Source organism: Oryctolagus cuniculus, chromosome 1 (assembly GCF_051225735.1).
Source record: "Oryctolagus cuniculus isolate XC-2025 breed Fujian yellow rabbit chromosome 1, ASM5122573v1, whole genome shotgun sequence".
Lineage (NCBI taxonomy): Eukaryota > Metazoa > Chordata > Mammalia > Lagomorpha > Leporidae > Oryctolagus > Oryctolagus cuniculus.
This window is the reverse complement of record NC_142867.1, coordinates 73,894,591-73,910,297: the sequence shown is the minus strand read 5'-3', so window position 1 is coordinate 73,910,297 and position 15,707 is coordinate 73,894,591. Positions and strand designations below refer to the sequence as shown.

General features: G+C 40.6%; 1 long non-coding RNA gene across 2 annotated transcripts in view; it reads left to right on the top strand.

The window, feature by feature from the left end:
* Positions 1–15,009, top strand: part of LOC149128465 (uncharacterized) — a 31,447-nt gene extending 16,438 nt beyond the window's left edge. The window contains exons 2-3 of one of the 2 annotated variants that reach the window (XR_016233163.1): positions 12,733–12,771; positions 13,616–15,009. This is a non-coding gene — a long non-coding RNA (uncharacterized LOC149128465). The remainder of the gene's footprint in view (positions 1–12,732; positions 12,772–13,615) is intronic. The other variant, XR_016233162.1, reaches the window with a different exon arrangement.
* Positions 15,010–15,707: the final 698 nt, after the last annotated feature.

The following is a 15,707-nucleotide window of genomic DNA, read 5'->3' as shown; positions in this document are numbered from 1 at the left end:
TAGGATTGTGGTTCTCAATATGGACAATTTTGCTTCCCAGGGAACATTGGCAATGTCTGGAGATGATTCTGGCTATCACAATTGTGTGTGTGTGTGTGTGTGTGTGTGTGCGCGCGTGTATGTGTGTGTATGTGTATGTGCTGTTGATATTTAGTAAGTACATGCCAGGGATGTTGCTAAACATCTTACATAGGACATCACAACAAAGAATTATTTGATCTGATATCAATAATGCCCAGGTTGAAAAACACTGCTATAGGGGATTTTTTTTCTCTGAAAGCCAGAGTAATCCTTTCATAAAAAGATCTTAAGTCACTTATTTTCTTACAAAAACTCCAAATTGCTTCTTCATCATAAATACATATCTAATTATTCAGTCGATGCAGAGCAACTGCTTTTTGGCAGGCATGGTGTTAGCGCCTGAGACTGTAGAGATACAGCAGCAGAGATCTTGATCTTGAAGAGATGATTACAGGAGAGTGGGCTTCTGTCATCTCCAGAGTGGAGTCCATTCAACTGAAGGTAGAGAAGGGGTGTAAGGAAATGGAACATGAGCATTTAGTTTTAAGTCATGAGGAGTGAATTTTCAGATAGATTGGGCAGAAAGGACAAGAAGCAGTACTCTAGATGTGGCAGTACTTTCTATGCCAAGAAGGGTTTAGTATGTGTATTTCTCACTTAAACATGTAGAACTCCCAGCTTCTCAGGTCCCAAACTATTTCATGTTTTCTTCTTGACCCTTTAGTTTTTCTCATCCTCTTTATTCAAGCTCTTCTCATGTATTCCAAAAAGGAATTTTGCCCCAGTGGTATAAGATAGCCATTGCATATAATGGAGAAGCCTCTTTAAGTGTTTCTTGGAATTGGAACTTGATGTGAACCATTGTTGGGAGAATTTTTTAAAAATAGTCATTCAATGTGGTTTAGTTGGTAAAACTGCCACTTGCAGAGCCAGCATCTCATATGGGTGCTGGTTCCAAGTCCTGACTGCACAACTTCAGATCCAACTCCCTACTAATGGCCTGGGAAAGCAGTGGAAGATGGCCCAAGTCCTTGAGCCCCTGCACCCGTGTGGATACCTGGAGGAAGCTCTTGGCTCCTGGCTTTGGATCAGCCTAACTGGCTGTTGCAGCCATTTGGGGAGTGAACCAGAGGATGGAAGATCTTCCCTCTGTCTCCCCTACCTGCTGTCCCACCTCACCCCTCGCTCTATAGCTCTGCCTTTCAAATAAATAAATAACTATTTTTTAAAAAAAATCACTCAAAATTTTCTCAGGAGAGAATTACTGAGAATGGTTGATAAACTGTCTCTGTGTCTCTGGGGCTTGTGTATTCATTCATTCATTCATTCATTTATTTAGAAAGTCAGAGTTAAACAGAGAGAGAAGGGGAAGCAGAGAAAGAAAGAGGTCTTCTGTCCGCTGGTTCACTCCCCAGATGGCCACAATGGCCAGAGCTGTGCCGATCTGAAGCCAGGAGCCAGGAGAGTCTTCCCAGTCTCCCATGTGGGTGCAGGGGCCCAAGGGCTTGGGCCATCTTCTACTGCTTTCCCAGGCCATAGAAGAGAGCTGGATTGGAAGTGGAGCAGCCAGGACTTCAACTGGCGGCCATATGGGATACCGGCCTGCAGGTGGCAGTTTTACCTGCTACACCACAGCGCTGGCCCCAATAAATAAATCTTTTAAAAAAATCCTTCAACATTAACATCTCTTTGCACATTACCTTGGAATTTTAGATTTTAGGAATTTTAAGATTCTAGGATTTTTTTCAAAAAAATTCATAGCAGTTCACCCATACATGAGGCAAGTGAATAGAGACCTGTGTTCTTACATCCTTGCCAGCCCTGGATTTTGTAGCTCTTTGGAATTTTGGGCAATCTGACAGTATAAAATTGTTGCCTTAATTTGTATTTTATAGACACAAATGAGATTAAGAAAGATTTTCAATCGTATGTCTCACCATCTTCCTCTTTTGTTAACAACTTTTGTCCAGTTTCTTATTTTTAAAATCAACATATGGAAACATTTTATAGCACTTTGTTTTTATGTACTGTAAATATTTTCCTCAGTTTGATGTTTGAGTTCACACATGCATTTCTTTTGATATGAAATTTTTTTTTATGGATTCTTATGGATTCGTTTATTTGAGAGGCAGAGTTACAGAGAGAGAGAGAGAGGGACAGAGACAGAGTTACAGAGAGAGAGAGAGAGAGAGAGAGAGAGGGACAGAGAGGTTTTCCATCTGCTGGTTCACTCCCCAAATGACCTCAGTGGCCAGAGCTGGGCTGATCTGAAGCCAGGAGCCAGGAGCTTCTTCCAGGACTCCTATATGAGTACAGGGCTCCAAGTACTTGAATCATATCCTGCTGCTTTCCCAGGCCATTAGCAAGGAACTAGATTGGAAGGGAAGCAGCTTGTAATTGATCTGGCACCCAAATGGGATGCCAGTGCTGCAGGCAGAGGCTTAACCTACTACGCCACAGTGCAGGCCACTTGATATGAAATTTTAATTAAACTAATCCTTTTACTGTGCTAATTATTACTAAAGATTTTATTGAATAAACTCAACTTTGCCTGCTGAATTGAAATGCCAACCTTATTATACACCAACACATGATTGATCTGAGATTATTTCTGGACTTTCCTTTGTTCTATTTATCTATTCAAGCCCATCACATAGAAGATGATAAAGTAATATATGGTGCATTTATATGAGGGATAATTATGCTTTGGGAACTTGATTTTATAAATTTTTTTGTTTGTTGTCATTTTTTAAAAATATATATTTTAAAATACTACCCGGAGACAAAAACCTATTTGGATTCTGGTTGAAGCTGCATTGAGAAGGACTGCAATTGTTATATTTTGAAGGAAATTTTCCTGTATAGGAACTTGGTAAATTTACCTAGTTGTTTAGGTATTATTTTATTTTCTGTTAGATTTTATTTTGTTGAGTTGATTTTATTTTTTTGTTAAATTTAATTCTCATTATTTTATGGATGTGAGTGGGAATGTTCTCCCATTTCCCTAATACATTATTGTCATAAACAGGAAAAAATATTGGCCTTTGTATATATGCTTCCTTCTTCATTGAGACTCTCCAGATCATTTGGACCATCTCATCCTGGTGTGTGCCAGGACTCCTTCCCTGTGCTTCTCTTTTAGGTCTGTACTCATCCCCTGTATCACCCATCATTCTCCTGGCATTAATATCATACCTACTGATGACTCCAAAATTTAGATTTCTAGCCTCAATCTCTTCCCTGAACTCTAGACACACATAATAAACTGTCTACTTGTTATCTCATTATGGATGTCTAACAAGGTCAGGGTTTCCTGACTGGACTCCTGGATCTTTTTCTCCAAACCTGTTCCACCTGATGTCTTTCCCACAATTACCCAGCTTTGGAATCATCCTTGAATTCTTTCTTTCTTATTTATCATCCAATCTAACAGGACCCTGGCAGCTCTACCTTCAAAATATACCTCACTACCCTCCCTATATTCCCCCCCCCCCAGGCCTTATCAACTAACAATCAATATGTTAAACTTATTTATTTTGTTTTTTGTTTGTTTCCCACCACCAGCAGAGTGAAAATCTCTATGAAAGTGAGGACATATTTTTGCTTTGTTCATGTTTGTAACCTCAGATTCCAGAACAATTTCTGGGACACAGGATGTACTAATTAAATGTTTCTTGATGGGCCGGTATTGTGGAATAGTGGGTTAAGTGGCCATCCATAGCGCCAGTATCCCATAAGGACAGCAGTTCAAGTCCTAGCTCCTCCACTTCCAATCTAGCTCCCTGCTAATGTGCCTGGGAAAGTAGTGGAAGATGGCCTAAGTCTTTGGGCCCCTATATTCACATGGGAGACCTGGATGAAGCTCCTGGCTCCTAGCTTTGGCCTGATCCAGTTCCAGCTATTGCCGCCTTTTGGGAATTGAACCAGCAGATGGAAGACCTCTCTCTGTGTGTCTCTCACTCCCTCTCTGTAACTCTGCCTTTCAAAAAAGAAAAACTTGAAAAGAATGTTTGTTCAATGAGAGAAAGTTAATTTGTATTCCACTGTCTTGATAAAGGCTAATATATTTTTTAAACTTTTATTTAATAAATATAAATTTCCAAAATATAACTTTTGGATTATAGCAGCTTTTTCCCCCCATTGCCTCCCTCCCAACTGCAACCATCCCATCTCCCACTCCCTCTCCCATCCCATTCTTCATCAAGATTCATTTTCAATTATCTTTATATACAGAAGATCTACTTAGTATTTACTAAGTAAATATTTCAGCAGTTTGCACCCACACAGACACACAAAGTATAAAGTACTGTTTTAGTAGTAGTTTTACCATTAATTCACATAGTATAACACATTAAGGCTAGAGATCTTACATGGGGAGTAAGTGCACAGTGACTCCTGTTGTGGATTTAACAATTGACACTCTTATTTATGATGTCAGTAATCACCTGAGGCTCTTGTCATGAGTTGCCAAGGCTATGGAAGCCTCTTGAGTTCACCAGCTTCGATCTTCTTTAGACAATGCCATAGTCAAAGTGGAAATTCTCTCCTTGCTTCAGAGAAAGGTTCCTCCTCCTTTGATGGCCCTTTCTTTCCTCTGGGATCTCACTCACAGAGATCTTTCATTTAGGTCATTTTTTTTTTTTTTTTTTTTTTTTTTTTTTTTTTTTTTTTTTTTTGCCAGAGTGTCTTGGCTTTCCATGCCTGGGAAACTCTTATGGGCTTTTTAGCCAGATACAAATGCCTTAAGGACTGATTCTGAGGCCAGAGTGCTGTTTAGGACATCTGCCATTCTATGAGTCTGCTGCGTATCCCGCTTCCCATGTTGAATTGTTCTCTCCTTTTTAATTCTATCAGTTAGTATTCGCAGACACTAGTCTTGTTTATGTGATCCCTTTGACACTTAATCCTATCATTATGATCAATTATGAACTGAAACTTATCACTTTGATTAGTGAGATGACGTTGGTACATGCCACCTTGATGGGATTGAATTGGAATCCCCTGGCACGTTTCTAACTCTACCATTAGGGGTATGTCCAATTGAGCATGTGCCAAACTGTACATCTCCTCCCTCTCTTATTCCCACTCTTATATTTAACAGCGATCACTTTTCAGTTAAATTTAAATGCCTAAGAATAATTGTGTGTTAATTAAAGAGTTCAACCAATGGTATTAAGTAGAACAAAAAATACTAAAAGGAATAAAATAGGAAGTAGTTCCTCGAGATTCAGGTCAAGGCTGAGCAAGTCATTGTTTCTCATAGTGTCCATTTCACTTCAACAGGTTTCCTTGTAGGTGCTCAGTTAATTGTCACCTATCAGGGAGAACATATGATATTTGTACCTTTGGGACTGGCTTATTTCACTTAGCATGATTTTTCCAGATTCCTCCATTTTGTTGCGAATGACTGGATTTCATTTCTTTAAACTGCTGTATAGTATTCTATAGAGTACATATCCCATAATTTCTTTATCCAGTCTTCTACTGATGGACATTTAGGTTGATTCCAAGTCTTACCTATTGTGAATTGAGCTGCAGTAAACATTGAGGTGCAGACAGCTCTTTTATTTACCAATTTAATTTCCTTTGGGTAAATTCCAAGGAGTGAGATGGCTGGGTAGTATGGTAGGGTTATAGTAAGGTTTCTGAGCAATCTCCAAACTGGCTTCCATAGTGACTTTACCAGCTTGCATTCCCACCAACAGTGGGTTAATGTTCCTTTTTCCCCACATCCTGTCAGCATCTGTTGTTAGTTGATTTCTCTATGTAAGCCATTCTAACCGGTGTGAGGTGAAACCTCATTGTGGTTATCATTTGCATTTCCCTGATTGCTAGTGATCCTGAACATTTTTTCATGTTTCTGTTGGCCATTTGGATTTCCTCTTTTGAAAAATGTCTATTGAGGTCCTTGGCCCATCTCTTAAGTGGGTTTTTTGTTTTGTTGTTGTGGAGTTTCTTGATCTCTTTGTAGATTCTGGTTATTAATCCTTTATCTGTTGCATAGTTTGCAAATATTTTTTCCCATTCTGTCGGTTGCCTCTTCACTTTCCTGACTGTTTCTTTTGAAGTACAGAAACTTCTCAATTTGATGAAATCCCAATTGTTAATTTTGGCTTTGACTGCCTGTGCCTTTGGGGTATTATCCAAGAAGTCTTTGCCTGTGCCCATATCTTGCAGGGTTTCTCCAATGTTCTCTAATAATTTGATGGTGTCGGGTCATAGATTTAGGTCTTTAATCCAGGTTGAGTGGATTTTTGTGTAAGGTGTAAGGTAGTGGTCTTGCTTCATGCTTCTGCATGTGGAAATCCAGTTTTCCCAGCACCATTTGTTGAATAGACTGTCCTTACTCCAGGAATTGATATTAGATCCTTGATCCAATATAAGTTGGCTGTAGATGTTTGGGTTGATTTCTGGTGTTTCTATTCTGTTCCATTGGTCTATCCATCTGTTTCTGTACCAGTACCATGCTGTTTTGATTATAACTGCCCTGTAGTATGTCCTGAAATCTGGTATTGTGATGCCTCTGGCTCTGTTTTTATTGTACAAGATTGCTTTAGCTATTCGAGGTCTCCTGTGCCTCCATATGAATTTCAGCATCTTTTTTTTCAAGATCTGAGAAGAATGTCTTTGGTATTTTGATTGGTATTGCATTGAATCTATAAATTGCTTTTGGGAGAATGGACATTTTGATGATGTTGATTCTTCCAATCCATGAGCATGGAAGATTTTTCCATTTTTTGGTATCCTCTTCTATTTCTTTTTTAAGATTATGTAAATCTCTCTTTGATTTTCTGGGTGAAAACTGTATCACTTATAAATAATGTTTCTCTGTTGCAAACATTATATAGATTACTTTATTGATTGATTTATTTTAATTTTTAATTAGTTTTTAACAGTTTCAATATAGTTTGTGTATACAATTCTAACAATATAATAATATTCCTTTCCTCCCTCCCACCCTCCTTCCTTCTCTCTTGCTTTTTTTTTTTTAGTTTTTGAGATAAATTTACATTACAGTTAAAGGCTTAACATAGCACTGAATAAGAAGTTTAACAAGTATAAAGCAAAAACACCCTAGTTTGTGGGAATACAGACAATGGCTATAAATAATAATTGAATGAGAAAATAACCATTTCACCCATATACAGTAAATTCCAAAGTAATCACAGATCATTAAGACTATAATAGTATAACATTCTTAATCATTGGTTTAACAAAGATTTAAAACAAAGTTTGACAAATTATATTTGCAACAATACTGATAAACACAGGCATTTCTTTCATGTTTGTTTTTAAGTTCTAGCTCTCACATAAAGGATAATGTATGGTGTTTGTCTTTCTGTGTTGGCTTATTTCCACTCAACATGATGACCTCCAGTTGTGTCCATTATGCTTCAAATAGTAGAATTTCATTCTTTCTTATTTCTGAATAATATTCCATTGTGCATGTATATACCACATTTTCTTTATCCATTCATCTGATAATGAACACCTTGATTAATTCCAAATTTTGGCTACTGTGAACAGTGCTGCCATAAATATGGTGGTGCAGTTATCTCTTTGCTATAATATATTCAAATCTTTGGGGTATATAACCAATAGTGGGATTGCTGGATCATATGGCAAGTCTATTTCTAGTTTTTGAAGAAATCTCCACACTGCTTTCCACAGTGGCTGCATTAATTCACGTTCCCATGCATAGTGTATAAGTGCTTCCCTTTCTCTACATCCTCACAGCATTTGTTACTCTCTGTTCTTTGGATTTTAGCTATTCTGACATTCTGATTTCTCTTTGTGGTTTTGATTTGCATTTCCTTGATGGCTAGTGATGTTGAGAATTTTTTTTCATGTATTAGTTGATTATTTGTATTTCTTCTTTTGAGAATTGTCTTTTGAGGTCCTTTACCCATTTTTTAAAAAATATTTATTTATTTATTGGGAAGTCAGAGTTACACAGAGAGAAGGAGAGGCAGAGAGAGAGAGGTCTTCCATCCACTGGTTTACTCCCCAACTGGGCACAACAGCCGGAGCTGCCTGATCCAAAACCAGGAGCCAGGAGCTTCTTCCATGTCTCCCATGTGGGTGCAGGGGCCCAAGAACTTGAGCCATCTTCCACTACTTTCCCAGGCCACAATAGAGAGCTGGATCAAAAGTGGAGCAGCTGGGACTTGAACCGGCGGCCATATGGGATGCCGGCACTGCAGGCAGTGATTTTACCTACTATGCCACAGTGCCGGCCCCTCCTTACCCATTTCTTAACTGGATTGGTTTCTTCGTTGCTGTTGAGTGTTTTAAGTTTCTTATATATTTGGGATATTAATCCTTTTCAGATAGGTAGTTTGCAAATATTTTTTCCCATTCTGTTGGATGATTTTTTCACCCTATTGATCATTTCCTTTGCTGTGGGTTTGATACAATCTCATTTGTTTAGTTTTGCTTTTGTTGCCTGTGCTTGGGGATCTTGTCCAAGACGTTGTCCTCTATGCCAATATCTTGGAGTATTCCCCCTATGTTTTCTTCCAGCAACTTCATAGTCTTAGGTCTTAAATTTAGGTCTTTGATCCAACTTGAGTTGATTTTTGTGTATGGTGAGAGGTATGGGTCTAATTTCATTCTTCTGTATATATATATCCAGTTTTGCCAGCACCATTTGTTGATGAGATTATCCTTACTCCACTGTATGGTCTGAGCACCTTTGTCCAAAATCAGTTGGCTTTATGTACATAGATTAATTTCTGGGCTCTGTATTCTGTTTCAATGATCCATGTATCAGTTTTTTAATGCCAGTACCATGCTGTTTTAATTACTATAGCTTTGTAGTAGGCTTTGATGTCAGGTATTGTGATGTCTCCAGCTTGATTTTTCTTGCTCAGGAGTGCTTTGGCTATTCTAAGTCTTTTGTGATTTCATAATAATTTTAGGATTGCTTTTTCTAATTCTGTAAAGAATGCTAGTGATATTTTGACAAGGATTGCATTGAATCTGTAAATTGCTTTAGGTTGTATAGACATTTTAGATATTGATTCTTGCAATCCACGGACAGGGAATATTTTTCCATATTTGTTTGTGTGTGTGTGTGTGTGTGTGTATGTCTTTGATGATTTCTTTTATCAATGTTTGATAATTTTCATTGTAGAGATCTTTCATTTCTCTGGTTAAATTTATTCCTAAGTATTTGATTTTTTGTAGCTATTGTGAATAGGGATTTCTTTCTTGATTTCTCTTTCTGTGAGTTCATCATTAACATATAAAAAGTTACTTTTTAAAAAGATTTATTTATTTATTTGAAAGTCAGAGTTACACAGAGAGAGGAGAGGCAGAGAGAGAGAGAGGTCTTCCATCTGCTGGTTCACTCCCCAATTGGCCTCAACGGACGGAGCTGCGCTGATCTGAAGCCAGGAGCCAGGGGCTTCTTCTGGGTCTCCTACGCGAGTGCAGGGGCCCAAGGACTTGGGCCATCTTCTGCTTTCCCAGGCCATAGCAGAGAGCTGGATCAGAAGAGGAGCAGCTGGGACTAAAACCGGCGCCCATATGGGATGCTAGTGCTTCAGGCCAGGGCGTTAACCTGCTGTGCCACAATGCCGGCCTGGAAAGCTACTGTTTTTTGTATGCTCATTTTGTAACCTGCAACTTTACTTAATTGGTTTATCAATTCTAACAGCTTTTTTGGTCAAGTGTTTAGGTTTTTCTATGTACACCATGTCATCTACATTATCTACTCAGATAATTTGACTTCCTCTTTTCCAATTTCAGTGCCCTTTATATCTTTCTCCTCCCTAATTGCTCTTGCTAAAATTTTCAATACTATATTGAATAAAAGTGGTGAAAGTGGACATTCTTGTCTCCCTCCAGATTTGAGGGGAAATGCTTTCAGCTTTTCCCTGTTCAGTATGATGTTGGCTGTTGGTTACATTATGTAAATTTTGTATTTATTGTATCTTCTTGCATTAGCCCAAAGCTTTCCAAACACTGCTGAGTTCTAGTGGTTGTAGCAGTTACATTTTTTTTAAGATTTATTTATTTATTTCAAAGGCAATGTTACAGAGAGGCAGAGGTAGAGAGAGAGATATCTTCCATCTGCTAGTTCACTCCCCAGATGGCTACAACAGCTGGAGCTAGGCTTATCCAAAGCCCATACTGGAACCGGTGCCCCCATGGGATGGTGGCACTGCAGGTGGTGGCTTTACCTGCTACACCACAGTGGCAGCCCCCATCAACAGCAATTCTTAATGGTGATGGAATTACAGAAGTGGGGTCGGCTAAAATTAGAGGCTACTAGGCCAAAATCGGCCAAGTGTCTTCCCTCCAGTTTTCCTTTTGGAAGAGTAGGAGCATCTAACTATCCTATTTCTCTGGCTCTGTAGTTCTGATCAACTTGATCTTCCATCTTTCCCATGAATGGGCAAGTCTAATCTTCTACCTTGTGAGATTAACCTGCAGCATCACCATCTCCTCCTCTTCAACCTTCCACCCCTGCTAAACTTACCCTTTTGTGATTTTAGACTTATTCATCTGCCCTTAGCCAATCTATCAAATCTATTGCCAAGTTTTATTGCTTCTATATCCTGATGTTTCTCCCATGTCATTGAATACACACCATATTCTTGATGTGCCTTCAACAACCACACTCTCAGATTATCTTCCCACCTTGCCTTACCTAGTCACTTGATTCTCAACACTTACGATTAAATTTATCCTCTGTGAAACTTGCATTGAAACTTCCTCTTGAAGGTTGAGTAACCCTTAGCTGAAATGCCTGAGACCAGAAATATTTCATCAAGATTTCAGATTTTTTCACTTGTTGGAATACTTGCATGTACATATTGAAATATATTAGGGATGGGACCAATGTCTGAACATGAAACATTTTTATATTCAATATATGCCTTATACACACAACCTAAAGGTAATTTTATATATTTTAATGTTTACTTATTTTATCTACTGAAAGGCAGAGAGAGAGAGAATCTTTCATATGCTGGTTTACTCCTTAAATGCCTGTATCAATCAGGGCTGGGCCAGAGCAAAGCCAGGATCCCAGAACTCAATCTGGGTCTCTCTCTCTCTCTCTCTCTCTCTCTTTTTTTTTTTTTGACAGGCAGAGTAGACAGTGAGAGAGAGAGACAGAGAGAAAGGTCTTCCTTTGCCGTTGGTTCACCCTCCAATGGCTGCTGTGGCCGGCACGCTGCGGCCAGCGCACCGTGCTGATCCGAAGGCAGGGGCCAGGTACTTATCCTGGTCTCCCATGGGGTGCAGGGCCCAAGCACTTGGGCCATCCTCCACTGCACTCCCTGGCCACAGCAGAGAGCTGGCCTGGAAGAGGGGCAACCGGGACAGAATCTGGTGCCCTGACCAGGACTAGAACCCGGTGTGCCGGCGCCGCAAGGCGGAGGATTAGCCTAGTGAGCCGCGGCGCCGGCCAATCTGGGTCTCTTACATGAGTGGCAAGGGCCCAAGCACCTGGACTGTCATCTGCTACTTGCCAGGATACATCAGCAGGAAACTCAATCAGAAGTGTGTAGCAGGGATTTGAATCAGGCACTCTGATATAGGATGTGGGCATCCCAAGTGGCAGGCCAACCTGCTGCATCATAATACTGTTCTACAATATTTTCAGTAATTTGTGTATGAAGCAAAATTTTGTAGTACAGAATTTTCCATTTGTGGTGTCAAATTTGAGCTCAAAAGTTTCAGATTCTGAGTATTTCAGATTTTGAAGTTTCATATATTTTAAAGTTTTTAATATATTTTAAAGGAAGATTTAAAATTTTTGGATTAGGGATACTCAACCTATACTATACTTTGTACACTGTATACTTACACTTTTTCCCTATCCTTTGTGCACATCTTTTGCCGCCTCTGGAACATCTCGATGTGATCATGGGTTTTTATGTTTGTTGCTCTTACTAGTGAGTGGGCCTTCAGGGCAAAGACTGATCCCTTGCCCTCTTTCTTTCATTCACTCTTTTTTTTTTTTTTTTTAAAGATTTATTTTTTATTTCAAAGGACTAGAGAGAGAAAGGGAGAAAGAGAGACAGAGAGAGACAGAGAGAGAGAGAGAGAATCGATCCACTGGTTCACCCGCTATATAGCCTCAATGGCCAGGGCTAGGCTGTTACCAGGAGATGAAGCCAGGAGCCAGGAGCTTCATCCAGGTTGGGCTACCTTTTGCTGCTTTTTTCAGGCCATCGGCAGGGAGCTAGAGCAGAAGTGGAGCAGCTGGGGCATGAACTGGCACCCATATAGCAGCTTTACCCACTACACCACAATGCCAGCCCCATCCCCTTTCCCCTTTCTAAACTGTAATACATGGATGACCTTTCATGTGCCAATTATTGTGTAAGATTTTACCTGTGGTGGGGTAGGTATTTAGCCTAGCTGGTAAGACACTGGTTGATACGCTTGCATCCTATCTTGGAGTGCCTGGGTTTGATTCTCAGCTCTGGTTCCTTAATCTAGATTGATATGGATCCTGGGAGACAATGGTGATGACTCAAGCAATTGGGCTTCTACTACTTATGTGGGAAATCTGGTTGAGTTCCTGTTCCTGGCTCTTGGCTTTAACCATCAGCCCAGGGTGGGGAGGAAGGGGTGTTGTGGTTAGTGAGCCAGCAGATGGAATCTTTCATTCTCTCTCGCGCTCTTCCATGACTCTGAAGTAAATACATGAAATAATTTTCCTTGTGTTATCTTCTTTTATCCCTTCCTCAGAAACTCCTGGAAAAAGCTATTATGATCTCTATTTTACTGGTAAGGATTCAGAGAATTAGCTGACTTGTGATTTTTTTTTAAAAGAAAGATTTATTTTCTTTATTTGAAAGGCAGAGTTACAAAGACAGATGGAGACAGGTAGAGAGAGAGAGAGAGAGAGAGAGAGAGAATCATCCATTCACTGGTTCACTCTCCAAATGGCCTTAATGGCCAGTGCTGGACCTTACTGAAGCCAGGAACCAGAAGCTTCTTTCAGGTCTCCCATGTGGGTGCAGGGGCCCAAGTACTTGGACCATCTTCCATTGCTTTCCCAGACACATTAGCAGGGAGCTGGATTGGAAGTGGAACAACCCAGACTCGAACTGGTACCCATATGGGATGCTGATACTACAGGCGGTGGCTTAACACACTATGCCACAATGCTGGCTCCCTGAGTTGTGATTTTAACTTTTCCCTTTTATATTCCGCTGCATCACCCAGCTTCTGTTTGAGATGAAGGCAGATGCTCAGTATTGCATTATAAACTAAAATCACTGAATATAGTCTTCAGTTTAGAGCCCACCTATTCTAGGAACCCGTTGAAAAGGCATATCTGCTGGTGCTGCTGCCTCTTTCCTATGCACACCTGGAATAGACCTCTGTTCTTCAGTTTATCTCTGTGACTTTGAGCAGGTGAGGGTGTTGAGTAGACTGTGAGTATTAGGCCTGTACCTGCTCCTGGGAGAAGTGAGCAGGACCGGGGAGGCAGGAGGGCAGAGCCAGCCCAGGAAGAAACACTCCCAGATCACCCAAGGCCGAGGCAGTTAATTTGCCCCAGTAGTGAGGAGGAAATTTCTTGTAAAAGCTCACTCCTCTCAGAACAATGTGGTCTTTTATTTTTTAGCTTTGGAACCGAGCCTAGCTGTCCATGGAAACAAAGAGAGGAGAGAATCACTGAGCCAGCCTTGCACATAAAAAACGGACCAGAATGTCTGTCTTTGAAGTCTCCTTTATGTCGTTGAGAAAACTTTGGATTATAGGGGTGTTTTTCCGCCTTTTCTTCCTCAGTTCCTCACCCCACCCCAATTTTTTTTTTTTCAGAGAAAAGAGAGAACTGGGTATAAGGGAACCTTTCTTTGAAACAGGGCAGAAGTCATTAATTAAGGCTCCCATTCATTACTGCTGACACTTGCTCATCAATCAGATTTCCCCTGAGCATTCTGATGACCCCACTGACCTGGGTCCCCTACACTGTCTGCCAGACAGAATTGAGACCCAGACCACACACCAGAGGAGACGGAGTGGGCTCCGGTTGGCGGCTTCCTGAGATCCAGGAGAAAGGGGCAGGGGGACAAAGCTGGCTAGTCCGGAGTGTCTCTGGCTTGAGGTGAAGGTGAATAAAGAAGACATTTTCTTTGCGGAAGCAAGTGTTGCTGACTTCACACCAGCAGTGATCTATAGCTGTTCTCCTCTTCCTCCCCCTAACCCAGGGCCAGCCAGGGGGCTCGGACCCCAGCCAGCTGAGCCCGGGAAACGCAGCTAACAGTTCCTGTGTGCCAAGTGTGGCGCTGCTGAAAGAAGTTAACAGCGCCAACCAGCAGAAGTGCAGGGGGCTGTTCTGGAGATGGGCCCGGCAGCTGGGCTGTAGTCTGCTGGCGGTGTGGGACTTTTATTTTGTTATTTGCTCATCCATTCATTCACTCATTCATTTAGTCAGTAGAAAATCACCGGAAATCACTGTACTAGCAAGTTTTATGTTATTGTATGGTTTAAACACAATTTTAAAAATAGGATTTAAATATTTTGTGCATTAGTAGTGTCATGTAATAGTATTTGCTATATTATTTGATTAGTAAGGTTATGGATGACTATCTTCTATATTTTTGTTGTTATAAAAAGTGTTTCCAGGGCCTGGCATTTTGGCCCAGTGGGTCAAGTGTTGGCCTGCAATGCTGGCATCCCATATAGGCACTGGTTTGAGGACTTGCTGCTCCACTTCCAATTCAGCTCCCTGGTAATGGTCAGAAAAAGCATGATCCAAGTGATTGGTCACCCGCACCCACTTGAGAGACCAGGATGAAGCTCCTAGCTCCTAACTTCAACCTGGCTCAGCCCTGGCTGTTGTATGTTGTGGTCATTTGAGGAGTGAACCAGTAGATGGAAGATCTCCCTCTCCCTCTCCCTCTCTCCCCCTCTCTGTACCTCTCTTTCTTTCTTGCTGTAACTTTACTTTTCAAATAAATAAATAAATGTTAAAAATTGTTTTATAAAGAATACAAACTGAAGAAAATGGACAAAGGACTTGAATAGATTTTTCTAAAAAAAATGCGAGTGGCCAGTAAATACATGAAAAGATGCTCAGTGTTAATCATCAGGGAAATACAAATCAAAATCACAATGCAATTCCACTTCACAAAAAATAGGATAATGCTAATAAAAAACAACAAAACACAAAAAACAAAACCACAAGTGGATAATACAAGTGCAAGGTGGAGGAAACTGAAACTTTCATATACTGTTGGTGGGAATATAAAATGGTGCACCTGCTTTGGAAATATGAAAGAGGAGAAGAGAATTTCTGGAGTGTTGTCCTTGATGAGGATAGAGGGTAAGGAATGCAATGTGCAAGTGCACAGGTGGGCCTTAGTGTAGGAGCAAAGACCATCCATTCACATTAACTGGAGGGAAGGCAGAGTGTGGGCAGTGACACATGCCTGGGGACAAATGGTGAGGCAACTTCCCCAAGTCCTTTTATTTTCTTTTTAATTTTTATTTATTTATTTGAGAGGCGGGGGGAAGAGAGAGAGAGAGAGTGAGCAAGCGAGCGAGAGCTCTCATCTATTGGTTCACTTCCCAAATGCCCACGATAGCCTGCACTGTCAGGATGAAACACAATCTGGTCTCCTGTGTGTGTTACAGGAGCCCAATTAGTTGAATCATTACTGCTGCTTCCCAGGTCTGCATTAGCAGAAAGCTGGAATTGGGATCCAGAGTCA